The sequence below is a fragment of the Papaver somniferum genome, chromosome 7 (assembly GCF_003573695.1).
Source record: "Papaver somniferum cultivar HN1 chromosome 7, ASM357369v1, whole genome shotgun sequence".
In the NCBI taxonomy this organism is placed as follows: Eukaryota; Viridiplantae; Streptophyta; class Magnoliopsida; order Ranunculales; family Papaveraceae; genus Papaver; species Papaver somniferum.
The window spans coordinates 8,574,036-8,586,388 of NC_039364.1; the positions used below are offsets into that span (position 1 = coordinate 8,574,036).

Sequence of the window (12,353 nt, forward strand, 5' to 3'; positions counted from 1 at the left end):
GGAGGTATTTTTCTTGAAAAAAGAGAACTGATAACACACCTTTTTTCATCATAAGCTCATCGTGCAAAGAGGGAATGTTTTGACATTTTCACATGTCTCCAAAATAACTTAAAAAGTCTTCATGTACTAAATTGTCCAGTCTGAACTATGACTTAGTAATTGCACATGATCTGCAAATCTAGGGTCCCACTTTTCTGAAGAAAAGAAAAATTAAGTATTATTGCATATATTACAGGGAAGATAATGGTGACGCGACGATCTGCTCGCATGAGCCAAGGTGAAAACGGCGGAGCCCAGCCAGAAGGACTCGACGACATGGAACCAGGCGAGGCCATGCTAAACGGTGAAATCCCAGGAGAGGGGAAACCCTGACAATTCTAGCTCCGAAGGCGAGGGAAACCCCTTCGAGAGGCATGCTGACGTTCATCTAACTCAACCAGGATGGTTGAACCGTTTTCCAAGTCAAACATTAAATAGAGAGGCCAAGAAGGACGACCCTTCAGACCTCGGCGATGCTAATACTACCATCCTAAAATCCCAAAAGGCTCAGGATGAGAGAATGGAGAAATTAGGAAGGCTTAATAGGAGGTTGGAACGGAGAAACCGTAGGCTGAAACGTAAAGCAAAGAAGAAGATGCCACTCGCCACCGTCGAAGAGATCCCAGAGGAAGAAAACCCCTTTGAGCACTTGCAAGATGACGAACGAATCAACATCTCTGACACCACTAACACTAGTGGAAAACAGACATTCCGAGACCGCCAGGACACGTCATATATACGAGTTAAACGACCTGTTCTAGGGTTCTCTGAATGGGTCGTTTATAAAGCGTTTTTTAATTGCACGACCCTTATTGCGTGGGTCTCTGAACAGAGACCGTTTCTTACAGTAACTAGATGATGACCCACTATACTGGTCGTAGATTTTAATTATAATATAAAAAAAATACAAATTCAGATCAGCTGAAATGTCTGAATGGTTGAATCTGAATTAATCTTACTGGAATTTAAGTCAAACAGTCAAGTCTAGTCAAGTCAAACTACAGTCATGTCAAACTACAGTCAAACTGAAATTCAAATGCAACCTCAAATTTAACTGAAATTCAAATACGACTCATAACTGAAATTCAAGTACAACTTCAAATTTAACTGAGAATTTTAACATTCATTCCATTGGGTGTAAAACTACACAAAAAAGATGAAATACTGAGTTCAGGGAATACATGTCCAAGATTGCTAAATTCTGACAACAATATGCTAAACTAATAGACAACTGATAAAAAAATGATATTTCAGCTCCTCCTATGACAATACTTCACAAATGATATCAAGCAGAGCATCAATGTGTTGTGTCCTTGGTTCACATGCGACTTCCTGCAAAGCAAATCAACAACAGTACAATAACTTCGTTCAGTTCATAATACACGGTAGACCAAAATAAATTACTAGATATAGGTCATGTACAATAGTGTGAGGTAATTCGACAGATATTCTAGCAATGGGTAGTAGCTTGAAGCACATGTGTGAGGTAATTTGACATATAGGTCATGTAGATAACAGTTATTGGCTCATTAATTGCATGGATCAAACCATAACATTTCCATTCTACCAGACTAATCAAGACCACAACTATAATTCACATTATTTGAACAACTTATACAATCCAAGCAAAACTCATTGTAATATACAATCATAAACTCAGCTTACTTTCCAATCCACCCATAACTGCAATCTCATTTCAATCATCACCAACAATCTCATTTTTCCTGAACTACTACGTACCACCAGATTCAATAACCTCATCATTAAGAGTGCTAAAAACATGTTTCTTGCATCATTTGCATACATACAAATTCTCTGTGATTAACCATAACCATAACCTAATCTAGGTCATGTGTGAGGTAAATTTGACAAATCAATCCTTAGTTGTAGTTACTCTAGAAGGGCACATCACATATGTAACTTAACAACTAAGAATATTAGCTGGGGGGAAGATGACTATAACTACGATGGAAGAAGATTGCAACAAAACAGAAGTTTCAGGGAAATCGAAGGCAGATACAGGGGAAGAAGAAGATACTTGCACAAGCTAAACTATAAATCATAAGAAATTAAAAATCAGAATGCATCAGACTGTTCATTAACGATATCCAAGATTATGCGTAAGAAATTAGAAATCATCAACAACCAACAAGTTAGATATAGTGGAATATATACAAGATTCAGCATGCTATCTGACGCAAATAAGTACCTAATTGTCAAGGTTTTTACTATAATATGCCTTTAAGATGTGTTGGATTAAATGTAATTGAAGACATATGCACGATAAAGTGTTACCTCTAAGTTATCACCAAGCTTAACTTCCTTAGGATCAGTTGCTACCAATGCTGCTTAAGATTTATGGCATCGTGCAAATCATGGGTTGCCTGCCAGAATTTGTAAAAGTCACTGCAAGTGTTGATCTGCGATATTTTGTAAATATTATCAATGTCAGGAAATCATGGTATACGGAATAACTAATGGATTTGCGATCTTGATTGGTAAAACATCAGCTCGTTTAGAACATTTTTCAAGGCAAACTAACTCACAATTGGATCAGGAGCATTCACTTGCTCGCACTACAGTAGACTGGTTCAGGCCAACAACTGCTGTGACGGTTGCATGATCATGGAAGTATTGCGCCTCTAGCTACAACAGAACAAAAGTATATGTATATCAGATAATAACTAAGATTTTGCACTTGTAAATATTTTTAAGAAATTAACTTGGTACCTTTCCAGAGTTGTAGTTGGGCAGATTAAATGAAGCAATTCTCCAAGAATATCAGGGTTGTCAAAATCTGCCAGAGTGACGATAAACATAGATATCATGATTAAAAACTATAAATCATGCAGGAAAATAAACATTGAAAGTTTAAGACAGTAGTGCACATTACAAAGGTAAGTGACCCACATTTGATTCTGTGTCAACTTTGACATCCATGACTGCATTCTTGTACTTGTATTGCGCTGCAACATCGCCTGCAGAGAGCCCTCCCTTCTTAACCTCATTTAACGAAAGAGCCTGAAAAGAATGCACTAAGTCTTAAACCATTCAATAGACATTATCTGAGGTGTGAATATAAGACATCTAAAACTTTAGAAATGACAAATAACTAAACAAAGTGCAGGTTCAATGGGAGTCATCGTGCCCAGATGCTACATGAATACCACCGTACAATGCCGTAAAGAAATCATCAAACATTTGCTTAATACTAAAGTATCAAAGATATATGAGAACGGTGAGTATAAATCTAATGGCCAGAACAGGAAAGAAGTACAAGGGAATATGATATACGTAAGTGTTCCAGATCAGCTGGATATGTAGTTCGGAACTTACCGTGGATTATAATAGAATACAAAAATACACTGTTGGCATATGTGCATAAATCCCACATACATTAATTTTAGTTTTTGATACTCATCTCAAGGAACCATATGCATTTTCCACACCTACTCTTCCCAGTTGCAAGCTTCAAGTACTAACAAACAACACTAGTTTCCAATTATGTTTGCATCCTAAGCCTATTCGCCACAGGGATGACTTAACGAAATCATCAATAATAAGAATTAATATCAAAATCATAAATATGTCTATCAGAAGAAATATTTAGACCCATTATTATCGATGGAGACTAAGCAGAAGAAAAAACAAAATACAAAGCAGATTAAAACCTAACTTAATTATACATCCTTATTATGTAAGAATTATACCTCCTAAATGTACCACCACCAAGATAAAAAAACAAGGATGTTCTTTTCTCTGGTCTTTTTGTCCAAACCATAAGCGATAGCTGCTGCTGTTGGCTCGTTGATGATTCTTGCTACATTTAATCCAGCAATCACACTAGCATCCTTGGTAGTGAGCATCATTGAAGTATGTTGTAGAACACTAAAGACAACAACCAATCAGCCACATTTGAATTGATTTGATTTGGTTCTCAATCTTATCAGGAGCAGTACTGACATCATCCTTAACCTTCTTTCTAAAGAATGCTTCAGTTGTTTCCTTCATCTTGGTCAGAATCATAGCACTAATATCCTTAGGACTGAAAACCTTAGTCTCCTCATCCTTAAGTTAAACCTCAACATGTGGCTTTCCTTGTTGACAATCTTGTATGGTAAGAGTTTCATATCTCTTTGCACCTCTTTATCATCAAACCTACACAAAACCAAAATCACTCATAAATCACAAATCCAGACAAATCCCCACTACCAATTAAAAAACAAATCTAAATCTAATCCAAATCTAACCATTTTTTGACTTACTTTCTTCCAGTAAGTCTCTTGATATCGAAGACAGTGCTCATTACAATTCCATCAAATCAACAAACACCAAATCAAAGTAAAAAAAAAAACTGAACTGATAAGCAGTGCAACTGAAAAACTTCTGCTTCATCACCACCACCACACCATCATCATCAGGAATCATTATAGGAACCAGTTGAAATAAACCACAACCCTAATCAGAAAAATAACACTTCAATCGAAACTATTACCAGGAAAATCAAGAGCTTGGAAATTCATACTAACCCTAATATTAAAAATTAAATTTCTGAAATTGAAGATGATGAAGAAGATTGAGTCATAGATAATTACCCCAATGAATCGCAAGAATTATTTCATCATTGACAACGCAGATCACCGATGAATCGATTATTAGCTTGTGGGTATTGACTTTTGTTTCACCTTCAGGATCTGGATCGAGAAGAAAAAATCGACGAAACAGATTCTTTGAAGAAGAAGAAGAAGAAGGTGATGGAGGTCGATTGAGAGCAAATGTTTAAACTTACAGAGAAAAAAAAACAAAACAAGAGAAAGAAGGATGGACATGAGTTCGGTGTGAGCTAGTGAAGAGGTATGAGAGAGAGAATAAAGAAGATAATGAAAGATGAAGAGATAGAGATGAGTACAAACACATCGATAAAAATGAAGAAAGGATTGTTATAATCCAGCCGTTCTTTTCAGTCTACCATATCGTGACCAATCAAATTGTGGGGCCCAGAATCGATCACCAGATCTGAATCGGAGGTTGAGGGTCGTTGAATTGGTAGTTTTATGATGGCAAGATAGTAAATAATTTTTTTAATTGAGAGACGACTTATTATATACCCGGAATTTCTCCGTGTTTTTACCGAATCAGAGACGGCTATTTATGGTCAACGTGTCGGCTACGGTCAACGAGGGTCTCTGATGTGGGTCAAAGATACTCCATTTTCCACTAGTGTAACGAGGAAACAGTGGATCGCTTTCCCGGAGGAAGCAAGGGTGTCTTCGACCACGAGGATAGCCCATCCGAGGGATTGTCAGATATCGATCCCAAGCACAAACGAGACAAGAATCGAATCGGCGAGGTTAAAACCAACTACGAGGCCATGAACCTCGCAGCCCCAAATACCAAGCGAGTGGATACCTCGAGGTCAACCCGTTCTAAGTTTGTATCGCATGCCGAACATTCTGACGATGACTCAGGACGATCAAGATATCGCAACCACGAACCATCTTTCTCGCCCGAGAGAGCTCTGGGAAGAAAAAAGAAGGCCGAAACAAGACGAAGTGATGACCAACTCCAGGATCGACTCAGCCGGCTTGAGGAAATGTACAGAGAAGCCACAGGAAAACAGGAGAGGAAAAAATTGGTGGAAGTCATGCAAGAAGCAGGACAATCTCCCTTATCTGAAAATTTGCTAAGATTGCCATTTCCAAGGAAATGCTCCTTACCGACGTTTAATGCCCCGTTCACCGGAACGGGAGACTCCATTGAGCATCTTAGAACTTACCGAATGACACTAACCCAATGGGACCACTATGATGTGGTGTTGTGTAAATTTTTCCCAGCCAGTTTAAGAGATGAAGCCCTAATGTGGTTCAAAAACTTGCCCAAAGGATTAGTTAAATCGTTTGCTCACCTATCCGAGCTGTTTTTAGAAACATACATTCATAAAAGCCGAGTTCGACCAGAAGTTGACGCGCTGTTCCAGATGTCTCGGGGGCCAAACGAGTCACTCCGCTCCCTGGTGACACGATGGAGGAAATTGTGTGCCGAGATCGGGAAGGTCCCTGAAGACCATGCGATCTTGGGCTTTAAAAATAGTTTTAGGAAGACAGACCCTATATTTGTACGCATATATGAAACCATGCCAAAGAACTTGGGAAAACTAAGAGAAATCCAAGAGGATTACGTGGCCTTGGAGGAACTCCAAGATGATACTTATGACAAAATGGCAAAAGGAACCAGTAGAGGAGCAAATGTGGTAGAACCACAGAACCCTCAGATGCCATCCCAAGGAGCGGGACGATACAATAATTGGTCATCCCAGTTCGGTAAACATCGGACTGGAGGATGGAAAGGGCGAGATCAGGCCCAACAAAAGAAGGGAAAATTCGTAGACCCAGACTACACGAAGCTGAACACCCCCATATCAAAGATCCTCAAAAAGATCGACGGAAAGCATAAAATCACTTACCCATGGAACAAAGGTCAGCAGCCAGAACGAACCAAAAATTGAACAGACTTCTGCGATTTCCACCAATTTCACATCCATGCGACAGACTCGTGTAGAGACTTAAATAAAATGGTGCAGTACATGGTCGACGAGGGAAAGATCCAAGAATACATCTTACAACCGGCGATCCCACCCATCGCAGGAGCAACAATACATCATGCGGAGATCCCTCGTGAAGCACAGTACTTAGGATGTAACACGATATCGCACTCAGTAATAATTGCTCCCATACCAGAAGGAAATATTACAAGACGAATCCACAAAATAAACTTTGAAGGTGATGAAGTTTTCAGTATGGCCAGAGAACCTCCGATAGAGGAATGGATGAAACTACCCATCAGCTTTTCAGCCTCGGAGGCACCTGATGGAGGACGAAACCAAAACGACCCACTAATGGTCACGAAGGCCATTGATTTTCCCGATCACGAAGGTGGGGAAAAAAAACCTAGAGAACTGCCATGGGAAATGCCCAAAATCTTGATCGACGGAGGTAGTTCTGTCGAAATCTTGTTCTACGAAACATTCAAACAGATGGGCCTTGGAGATGAGTGCCTTGTGCCCTCTACCTACAACATATTTGGATTCAATGGCTCATCCACCCGCCAATAGGAGAAATAACTCTGGAGATTCGTGTAGGAGCAATCCTTACACTCACCACATTCTGCGTAGTGGACGTAATTTCGCCATACACTGCCATCATCGGGCGATCCTGGATCCATGGGATCAAAGGGTTTGCCTCTACGTACCATCATAAACTAAGGTTTCCTAAACCTTGTGGAATCGCCGAAATCCAAAGTGATTCGGGCGAGGCTAAATACTGTTACAATATGGACGTTCAGAATGGTGAACAAAGGGTGAATTCATCAAAATCCAAGAAGGACAAGGCAAGAGGCAAAGAAAGTGCACGTTTCTACATGACGAGCATGAACGAGGCCGAGAACTCAGACATTACACCTAATTCGAAAAAAAAACATGTCATCAAAAGCCCTGCAAAACCTTCCCAACGACGGGGAAGGAAGATTGGACCCCCTAATCGCAACAGATAACATCGGGCGACTCATTGATGTAGCGCCTAGTTTAGAATTGCTATCACTGATGGATAACTACTCTGGGTACAAGCACCTTCTCCTTGAAGAAGAAACTAGGGACAGTACCTCACAAGGTCCTTTCGACAACGGCACAACATCCGGCCTAGAAAATGAAGCAGCAAAGGAGGAAGGCAAACTACTCGTTCCTTCGATAAAAGAGAAGGCATGCGAGAAAATTTTCGTCTACTTAACCACCACCAACATATCCATTGGTGCGGTAATGACCCAAATCAAAGAAAATACAGAAAGGCGGGTCCGCTCCATAAAGAGAATTCTGAAACCAACAGAGAAGAATTATTCGAAGAAGGAGAAAATTATATCATCACTAATATATGCCACACACAAGTGGAGAAATCACTTCCAAAAGCACGATGTGACTGTTGTCACTAGAAACGTGATAGAATTCAAGCATAACCATAATGACGACACCAAAAGGGTATCCAGATGGAAGGCCCAAATCAGACAACTTAGAATCGAGTACCAACCCTGGTCAAGAGCACCGGGAGACAAGAAAACATTTTCTGACCAAAAGGACGAAGGAGAACGTCGAAAAGAAAAAATAGGAGGTTTGGCACATCCTATAAATCTAGGGCCCGCCCTCTATCCTTGGCCATGTATCATAAGACGAGGTGATATCGAAGAGACCCTGAAAAATAATATAGAACCTCGAATGGCTGCCGATGGCTACTATACAGCATGGAGCCAAGTATCTGAATTACTGCTCGTTGGCCAAATTCAGCCAAAACAACCAATACACCTCACTAGAACAAAAGCAACTCAAACTGAGTCGTCTCATGAAACAATGAGAATGGAGCGCGAAAGTCACTCCAACCAAATTACAAGCAACCAAAACATATTTTTTAATACCAAATGAGCATATGGTACTGAAATAGCCTTCCAAGGGTTAAAACCTTGAAGAAGGGGTTCTATCCCTACTTTTAATAAGGTTACGAACCTTACCCAAATGTACTAAGGGTTCACCAAACCCTCTTTTGAAAATAATGAAACTGCTCCTTTTGTGTATTCTTGTCAACATTACAGTTCCACTTCTTAATTAAGTTTTCTTTTTTTTTATCATTATTATTATTTTAACTTTTTATTGCTTATTTTCTCGCCTCTTTTGCTTTATACATGCATATAGATTCATCACACCACACTTACATTCCAGAGCAAAGTCCATCAAAAGCTATGGCACGGTGCTAGACACACATTCCATTCCACAGCCAATGATGCGGGTCAAATAACCTAAGCTACCTTACACGGACGACAAACCTAAGGTAATGCCATCACGATCATGATATCAGATGATGTCCTCCCATAACAGGAGATACCCAGATTCAAGATGCTTACCTTCGGCCAAGGCAAGAAGCACTCGACCGAGGTATCACTATTCGAAACATGCCTACAACACATAAACAGTGAGTCAAACATCTGATCACTCAGCCAAGGGGAAAGCGTAACCTAAACGGACACTACAAAACCAAACATACAATAACGCAAGAGCTAAATGAAAGTTTGTTACATTCGAGGCCCAACACCGTAAGAGGTGACATATCCAATCAAGAAACTGATCACTGCTTGTCTATGTCATCCAAAGTTGGACCAATAATGAACATCCAAATCTCTTTCAAAGGCATTAACAATAGACCATTGCGTGATTCAAAAGCAATATGTCGCTAGATATAGTGATAAAATAGTTATTCAAAAGTATCAACGTGCCTCACACATGAGGACTTACCAAAGTATAAGTGGCAAAATAACGCCTCCCACAGTTGAGGACTTTCCAAAGATACGAAAATTAATGTTTTCATAAAGAAGCATACGAACCTATCAAGCTATGTTCATTACATAAACTCTCGAACAACATCGCAGACCAAAAGATGAAAACTAGAAATCCTATAAGAGGCAACGCTTACACGAGTATGGAGACAGATAGACTCAAGTCTTTCCACCATCAAGAGCATCTTTCTCAACATCCACCATATCCTCGACATCTGGATCATTATGCTCAGGCTCGTGATCGACAGCCGGTGGAGGAACCACAATGTTCGCAGCAGCAACATCGGCGAGTTTTTGGAGCTCACGTAACATGGAAGCCTCACAGGTCTTCGTTATCAAAGCCTTGTACTCTGCATGAAGGTTTCTCAACTTCTCATTCTTGTATGCACGTTCGGCGGACAATTCCTCTTCATGTTGGTTTACCAACTCGTTGATCTCCTCATCAAGGTTTCGCCTAGCAGCTCTCTCCTCCTCTAGTTGCTTCTCCAACTCGGACCTTTGCTTTCACGCCTCTGCAAAAAAAAAAAAAATGGTTAAACTAGGCAAGATATCATGCTAAGACGACTCACAAATTTTTCAAATGAGTAACCTTCATTCTCAAATAAAACGGCAGCTAAATTATGTTCTAATCGAATTTTTCAGTATCTAAAGCACTAATTCTCGCTTCCGCTAGAGTTATGGCCACATCACCATGGGGGAATGATAGCATATGCCTTTCACGATCCCTCTCAAGCGCGATATACTCCCGCTTGAGTTGTCTCAGTGCTTCCCTATCATCCTCAGCTTGCGCCAGCACAGGAAAATGGTTGCACTGCCGTTCAATAAGCTCATCATTTTGAACACGCAAGAACTTGATCTCATCTGCATGGTCCACAGCCACCTTCTTAGCCTTATTTAGTAAATCACAAAGCTCTACAATACGATCACGACGTACTTCTACATACTTCCTAACCTTTCATTCTCTTAATCCAAGGAGTCAATCTTGCACTGGCATGCACTCACATTGAGTTTAAGACTTCTACGCTCTCTAGCATGTCTATGACCAGCATTATATAACTGCCCATCCAACCGTATGACCGTAGCTACCAATACAGGGTATAATTCAGAAGTCTAAACCCTACCATGGAAAATCAAAACTGAGATACAGGAGCACGTAAATACCTTCCAACTCCTTTTTATCCCGACGAAAAGCTAAAGCCTCATGCTTAGCCATCTCCACAGCAGAACGAAGATGTTGCACCTCTTGTTCGGAAGTTCTGGCTCTCCTCCTAGCAACAAGAGTCTCGGAAATCATACCAATCCTCAAATTGTTGCTCTAGTATACCAAGATCACAATACCTGTCAAAACGAAACAAAAATAAAAAATGACCAAAAAAGAAGGAGAAGCTAATAGTTCACCACATACCGATAACACAAGCTGCTGCTGCGCAGACTTGGGCAAGGGAGTCAAGATACGAGCTTTCTCGTCCTCGCTCAACTGAGAATACTTATCCGAGCATAACACCTTCATCGCCTCGGACCCGCCACTAAACCAAAGCCTAGCGGAAGAAGCACTATACGGATCCGCTGAAGAGCTAGGAAAGCCACCAACAAAGTTGCTCGGTACACCAGGAGTACCAACCCTCGTGATCGTCACGAGGCTAGCTATTACTTATGTTCTCGCCACCACCCCGAGCACTAGCATCAGGAAAAGTACCCTTGTCAGCAACATCACTCGCCTGGGGCAGACTCACTTCCAGTCCAACAACGGTATCGGGCTCAATGGGATTTTCCAATAAAGCTTGATCAAGATCATCCAAGAATGACTCAATAAGATCCAACACTTCTTTCTCACCAAACAAAGCACCAATATCAACTTCCAGGGCATGCTCGACAACATCCCCAGAAGTATTCGATGGCCCAGACCCATCAGCTAACCTCCTCCTCTGCCAAAAACATATACAACGGATGTTACGGCAAAAAACAGGGGAAAGGTATATATACATATACGTCAAAATGTTAAATAAGTATGTTTTACCTTACCATCCTCAGTATCCCGATCAGACTGAGACAAACGCCTACGAGAAATGACCCATTTAAGCTCCCAAGGCATATAGGAGGGCAGATCGGCATGCATCTCAGGAATATAAGGAAGAACATTACCAAGTTCATCCCGACCAAAAATGTAAGGTCTCACAACCCGAATAGGAGAAACAAGCCATTTGGGATCGTGAGTCTTGCGAAGCGTATGTTGGGTGTCAACAAGAGGATCTAAGTCGGTCATAAGCGGAGGACCTCGGAGAGCTTTTCGAGACCGAGAAATCCCAACCCCAAAACCATCATAGGTATCGGACTGTTGACACCAATAGTTCTCCACGAAAGTACCAGAAGTGTACAAATTCTTCTGAGAAGGAACATACTGATTCAATTCGTGCTCAGTAACCTTACATTGGCTTCGGGGAGAACATTATCGGGTGATTCGGTAAAAATTACCATTGGGCTAAAATATAGCTCGTTGTGGTTCAAGCTTACGCAATACCTCGTACTGAAAAGGGTCTAGCGGACAGTACAGAGGAAGACGAAGGCGGCGTCGAGTTGACCCACCGTGACAATGATTTCATTGGGACCACATGGGTTCTTCTCAAAAGGATCATTCGAAAGAACACCAAACTGACTCTCGGGAGTGGCAAAGGAAATATGAAACCGTTGAAGACGATGTCTAACCCTCACCAATTCCAAGAAGGCCTCATCCGGGATACCAGAGGAACGGTCGGAACTCGAATGTCTCATTGGAGCTTTCCCGGTGTTGCTGAAAGGTTAAACAAAAGAAGGAAGTTAGAACGATGGTAATCAAAACAAAGAAGAACCAAAATATACATGCACCGGTAGAAAAACCGGCGACGGTAACAGTAAAACTTCACAGTCGAAGACAAATGGGGAAATCATCAAAACAGTCATGATGATCG

General features: G+C 40.8%; 1 long non-coding RNA gene across 1 annotated transcript; it reads right to left on the reverse strand.

Annotated features, from left to right (window-relative positions):
- Window positions 1–1,234: 1,234 nt before the first annotated feature.
- On the reverse strand, window positions 1,235–2,605 carry LOC113293815. Its single transcript, XR_003332584.1, has 3 exons — window positions 2,586–2,605; window positions 2,335–2,459; window positions 1,235–1,371 (listed from the first exon to the last, which is right to left on the reverse strand). It is a non-coding gene; the product is annotated as an uncharacterized LOC113293815 (long non-coding RNA).
- Window positions 2,606–12,353: the final 9,748 nt, after the last annotated feature.